This window comes from Lytechinus variegatus, chromosome 3 (assembly GCF_018143015.1).
Source record: "Lytechinus variegatus isolate NC3 chromosome 3, Lvar_3.0, whole genome shotgun sequence".
NCBI classification, from domain to species: Eukaryota; Metazoa; Echinodermata; class Echinoidea; order Temnopleuroida; family Toxopneustidae; genus Lytechinus; species Lytechinus variegatus.
This window is the reverse complement of record NC_054742.1, coordinates 53,543,229-53,549,414: the sequence shown is the minus strand read 5'-3', so window position 1 is coordinate 53,549,414 and position 6,186 is coordinate 53,543,229. Positions and strand designations below refer to the sequence as shown.

At 35.2% G+C, this 6,186-nt stretch overlaps 1 long non-coding RNA gene across 1 annotated transcript; it reads left to right on the top strand.

The window, feature by feature from the left end:
• Window positions 1-966: 966 nt before the first annotated feature.
• Window positions 967-2,997, top strand: LOC121411357. Its single transcript, XR_005969454.1, has 2 exons — window positions 967-1,364; window positions 1,491-2,997. It is a non-coding gene; the product is annotated as an uncharacterized LOC121411357 (long non-coding RNA).
• Window positions 2,998-6,186: the final 3,189 nt, after the last annotated feature.

Below are 6,186 nucleotides of genomic sequence, written 5' to 3'. Positions count from 1 at the left end.
TCCACAATGATGTAATCCCCTTTTGATTTTTTTTCCAAATATGTGATTATTAATGAACACATTTGGTCAAATGAGGAATGACAGTAATCTAATTAAATTTATAGTGATACTTATTTAAAATGTTCACAGGTATTTTGAGTCAGCTTGTGTCAAATTGGATGGTACATTTGTGTTTGAATTAAGAGCAGGCTATTGGCATTCCTGGAAAATCTTGACTGAAGGGGGGGGGGGGGAGCAAAAACTTTCTGACTGAAAGAAAAATGATCACCAGCAAATATTGGAGCAATAGTTAGGAAATTCTGACAAGCAAAATAGAAAAAATAGAAAAAAATAATTGAAATTCTGTCAGGGGGCACTCTACCCCAGTGCCCCCACCCTTTATGCTAGTGTAGAAGACCATAATAATGATTTCAAAATAAATCTTGGGAGATAAGATTGGTGCCAAATAATGAAAGATGATTTTGTGCTTTGTTCTATCAATTCAAGCTATTTTCTATACATGCTGTATTTGAAAGTAAAAAAAAATATGTCAAATTGTACATGCACAAAGAAAAAAAAGACCAAAAAAGTGTGGATATGGAAATTTGGGAATGAAGATTTGTGGTTAAATTATGAATAGAGTGAAGAGCACTTTACCAAATTGTGTTTAGGCCTATTTATCTAAGCATTTTGCTTTTATCTTTTTAATCATCATACACTTGAAAAAGGCCTCTTCCGTGGTCCACTTTATACTACTCAAAATGTCATAGTATGGGAATTCACCCCTGTGATGATGAATAGACTATTCTCATGTGGGCCAACTATGATGTCATACTCCATGCTCCACTTATGACCAATCAGCTCTCAGCAAGCTCACTGTCACTGACAGTAGTCCTTAGGACCCTCACTGATTGGTTGATGCTATTCAGCCAATAGAAACCGTGTGTTGGGCTTGTACACTGGCAGTGGTGTATTGTGAATGCATGTGGTGTATGCTTTGTGTGTATCTCCATGTGTGTCTGCCAATATGTGCGTAAAGTGTAAACTGTGGTTAGCATGTTGATTGTGCTCTTGTATACAGTAGTGGTAGCGAGCGAGTTGTGCGTAGAGAAACGAACAGTGCGTGTTGCATTACTACTACAGGGCATTGCACATTCAGTCTTTAGAGGTACTGAAATCCATTTGGAGGGGTGAACGTGCCCGAGTAAAGTGTGGGTGGAAGACCATTACACATGGAATGCAATGTAACCTGGCTACAGAGCTAAATATTTTGGAATCATATACCCGCCAATTTCAGACGTCTTGAAGATTTCTAACTGGGGATCATCCCTCGCAGGAAGCTCCAAAAATCTGGGAGCTCACAATTTAAAAAAAATAATCTGAATGTGAGTGAATTATCTTCAAAGACCGACTTGCAACTTGTGCATGTGGAAATAATTCAGTTTGCAAGCTTTCATGGATTATTAACTGACATTATTTTATTTGAAGAACTTATTCTTTCTTTTTTACAGCTTTGTCCCTGATAGAAGGTAAAGGGAAGTGTGCAGCTCTGGATTTACAGTTTGGCTAAACAGCACACAGCCAGTGAATGCTCAAGGGACAGAAAGACGGACATACACACCAAGAAGATATATATATATATATATATATATATGTAGGAGTCATAACATCATTTCCAAGGACCAGACTTCCACCATCTCAGTCTCTGAGGAGAATACCAACTTCTGATGCTTGAAAACTTAAAAACGACGATTGACTACTTTTTTTCTTTTGCATTGTTGTGGAATAACTTACACCTACCACGATTAGGAATATTATATACTACCAGCCAAAGGATTGGGACCCATTCCCCTTTCTACTGCTGCTTTTATAAAGCTTATTCTCTCCTTTGGATTGGAACCGACTAATAATTTTTTACAAATATGGCAAGAATTTGTGGATTATTACTGTTCATTGCAAGTGCCCTTGTCGCAAGGACTATAGCCATGGGGATGCATGGGATGGGTGATAGTGAATGTGACACACCACTATTTCGCCGCTTTTCATATGAAGGTGAGTATTTCATACATCCTCACTACCACAAATACACCGCTACCAGTACCATGCAGCATCAAAAACCTCTTTCTATTTCACCTTTTAACTCTACACGACGGAGTCGCATTATGCCTCATATCGTTTGATTTGATTTGTAAAGCATCGTCATATCGCAAATAAAACCATTAGAATTTGGATAGTCTTACCGTCTCTCTCTCTTGGAGTGAAGCCAAAGAAACTGAATCTATTCCGAAATCAAGAATCGATGCTGGAAGATTGCGGAAGAAATAAAATTTCATATATTGCAATCATCAGTGCAATAGAATTGAAAATTGGGTTTGTTGTTACAAGGAACATGAGGATTTACCCTCTTTTCTTCCTTCAAAAATGTGTCTGATCTCTCTCTCTCTCTCGTTTCTTTCTTCCATGTTTGGCCACAAACTATGATCCATTAGCTTTTGAACTTTTGAACATTTTTCCATAAACTATCCATTAACTTTTGAGACCACATAATAACCAAATATTTTTCATGAAAGGTAATCTTCTATGCTTCACAAATAAAAATTTGCCAAGTTTTTTCTTTATCTCTTTTGATCTGTCACTATCATGAAATGTGATCCTGAGTACAAAGATTTTGTTCACCAGTAAAAAAGAGAGAGAGCTCAAAAAGAGCCCCTAGCAAGTTCACCTGTTAACTTTGTGAGTTATTCTTTGGCATTGCTACAAGGTGAAAAACACTATTATCGCAGACAAAAAAATATATATTGGTATTACTCTGTGTAGATTCAGGCTGCAACTCATTCGATTCTATCCACGCTTCAACAGTATGTTTCATACTAGGTAATACCAGTATTCTTCATTTCGGTCCAGTATATAATACACAAATCAAAATATTGTTTTGTTGAATTGTTACATGGAACTCGCTTTTCTTCATATTTCATTTTTTTTTTACTTAATGATGTCATCCATCAAGGTTTCTTGACATTGAAAAAAAAATCAAATTTTCCATGATACAAAGATAAGATGAAAAACGATTAAGAAGAAAAGCAGGCACTATGATCTTCGCTATTTGTATTCTCTTCATTTGGGTTCATATGTAATGACTATGAAATCAAAGAGCTTGAAAAAACTTGAAAAAGCTTGGAAAAGCTACCTCTATAAATAATGCACGAATATGGCAGGGGATAGGATATTAAAATCAGTTGTTACTTAATTGCTATAAGAGTTTTAGTTATATAAGCCTATTATAATGTATGTGGGTACTTTTGTTGTGCATAGTGCATATTTTATCTGTTAATTGCTATTTTCTGTATAACAAAGCATAGAAATGAGTAAAAATTAGATTGAGTCCTAGAGTGAGATTTCTCCAAACTAAACTGTAAAAGAAGATATGCACTTCCTATGAGCCCTTTCTCTATAGAGACAATGCCCAAAATAAATGAAAATTTAGACTGGGTGTGGAGAATCTCCAATTATTATTCTGTGGCTTTTCGAAGTAATTCCCCCATAGTTGGTACACTGAGCAAGACCACAAAACAAATTGACAGACATTGATTCCCTATGTAAAGCAAGTTTTCTGCAATGCATTTTGTTTCCAGATTTATCATGTTCATTTGCCGAGTTTTCCTCTTTCTGTTTTGTTACATTTGTCTTTTTCCTCTATCTCACTTGAATCTCTGATACTTGTTTGCATTCTGTGTAATCCAATGCAGTGTTTACATGATACTCCCCAATCTAGAATGAGTGAGTATTTTTACCACTGTCCAAAGACGCTTTGCTCTCTCTCTCTCCCCCTCGTCTACCCGTATTCGTTACAGCTTAGTAGTCACCGAGAGTTGACTCGATAGCTGCAGCAGGGACAGGCGCATTTCAATCCCTCTCAAACTGGGTCAAAAATTGCTCCTTGGCTGCTGTGGTCTGTTGAAGAGGAAAGAAACCTCAGCCGCCTTTTGTTGCTGGTTTTATACTGATTTCTGCTTTGCATTCTGTCAAGTGCTACTTCTATAGCAGTTTTTGCAACTGCATATGCGTTAATAATATTTGCACGCTTGCCAGTATTAACACCCTGTAGAATTTCCTCATACTTTTTTTTTTGTCTTCACCAACCTTTAGTTTGGTAGTTTGGTTTTGAATGATAACTTTTCACATCATTTGTAATTTAGCGCCATAGTGTAAACTTGAAAATAAAGGTTAGAGTTTGAAGTTGAGAAGTTTATAAGGATTTCTATATGGTCATTTTCTTGGTGCTCAAATGAGGTATTATAGGTTCATTTTGGCATGAGTATTTATAACTATAAGGGCAGGTTGTACAGTTTTCAATTTAAGTGGAACTTAATATTTTTGGAAGGTTAACATTTCTTACAAGAAAGAAAGAAGAAAAGTGGTAAAGAAAGTCAAAATGTTAGAAATTATACAGAAAATAGGTAAAGCAGTATTTACAGTGTTTACTTGCATAGGACTTTGCATCTTCATGTTAAGTGCATGAACTTAAAGCAATCCCTTGTCATGGTAGCCAAGTTTGTCTTAAGTCTACAGTTTAGCCTTCTTTTCTTTTCTCACATCTGAGTAATTATGGTCTGAGGATTTTGTGGTCATGTAACCACTAACTAATAGAACTAAGAAGAATGGGGATTTAACATGGAAATTACCACTTCCACAAGCTGTGAGTGTCCCTGTGCCCACACCTACAAACATGACAAAGTAAACTTCCCATTGTTTCAATACAATGATTACATAAAGCACGGTAATGAAAATCAAATAAAGCTTTATAAAACCATTCATTGTGGGAATTTCAAAGTAATGCAAACTATTTCACAATAACCATACTGATGTCATACTTGAATTATTAACTTTGGTTTGAACTTGAAATTCATGGTTGGCTTCCATGAAAATTCTTAATAGAAACTTTGATTAGTCTTGTGATGAAGTCTGTGGGTGTCATTGCAATACTTCTGAGAGGTAAAACAAAACACAGTGTTTGTGGAGGCAATGTTTGATACTAGAATAGTTTCAGAATTTGTATCAGTTTGTGCCAAAAAATACATTTTTTCAACATCACTGCTCATAATTTTTCAAACTTGCAAATAATATAAACGAGATAAAGAGTCTTCCATGAATCAAAATATTGTGTGTTCATATAGATAGTGCCTATTATGTGTATCGTTCTCATCAGCCATTTGATCTTTTGATAATTTTTTTTTGGTACCTTGGTACTTTTTGTAATCATAAAGAGTATTAAAAATGTCATTACTCTACTGTTGATTAGTGATTATGCATAGAGATTCACACTGATTGATATTTCTAAAAATTATGGACTTTTGAGAATTTTTTTTTCAAGGAGAGTATCTAAAATCTACAGAGGTATAGATAACTCCTAAATCCTTTCGATGGAATCTTGATCTATATCTTATCCTCATAAATCAGTCTTAACTCTGATGTCTTGGCTTTCAAAATAATGATACATCCATTATGATAAAGGTGTGTCCCCCCAACCCATTATCTTCTGTTAGATAAATTATTTCATATGTATGGAAAATGTAAAGATTGATTTGAGATGACCTGCATATTGTTTGACTTTTCATGTGTTGTTGTCATTGATGGATCTTGGTTTTCGATAAGAGGACACATCAGGGGAATCACATGCAATCATGTACTTAATCGTGTTGAAAACTGGTTTCCAAAAGACATGAGAATGATTAATCATGGAGTACCAGAAGACTGCTTCTCAAAGAATTGGGAATGACTTAAATTCTTAGGTTCAATGCTTGTACATGGTGTGATATGAAATGCATTGACTGCATAGTCATCCTCTGAGAATTGCCAAATGACTGAGCATGCAATTGTAGGTACAATACTATACTATAGAACTATAACTTAAAGTGCAGCTTTTTTTACTCTGTTAGATCTGCAAACTTTGGTCTTGAATTATTTGTGGCAGCGGTGGGATGTGGCATGTTAAAAAAAGTACAGTCATCAGTTTTACCTCAAATTGTTCATCAATTCATGATAAATTTGCAAATTAATGTGTAGAGATTTTTTTACTTGCAAAATGATTACATTTCAAAGCGTTTCAGCTGGTGAGAGACAGAACTTCTACAACAGAATCTCTTTCATATAAATAGCAACAAACAAAAAACCAGGCTTTCATTTCAAGGCTTCCTTTGTGAATTTCTC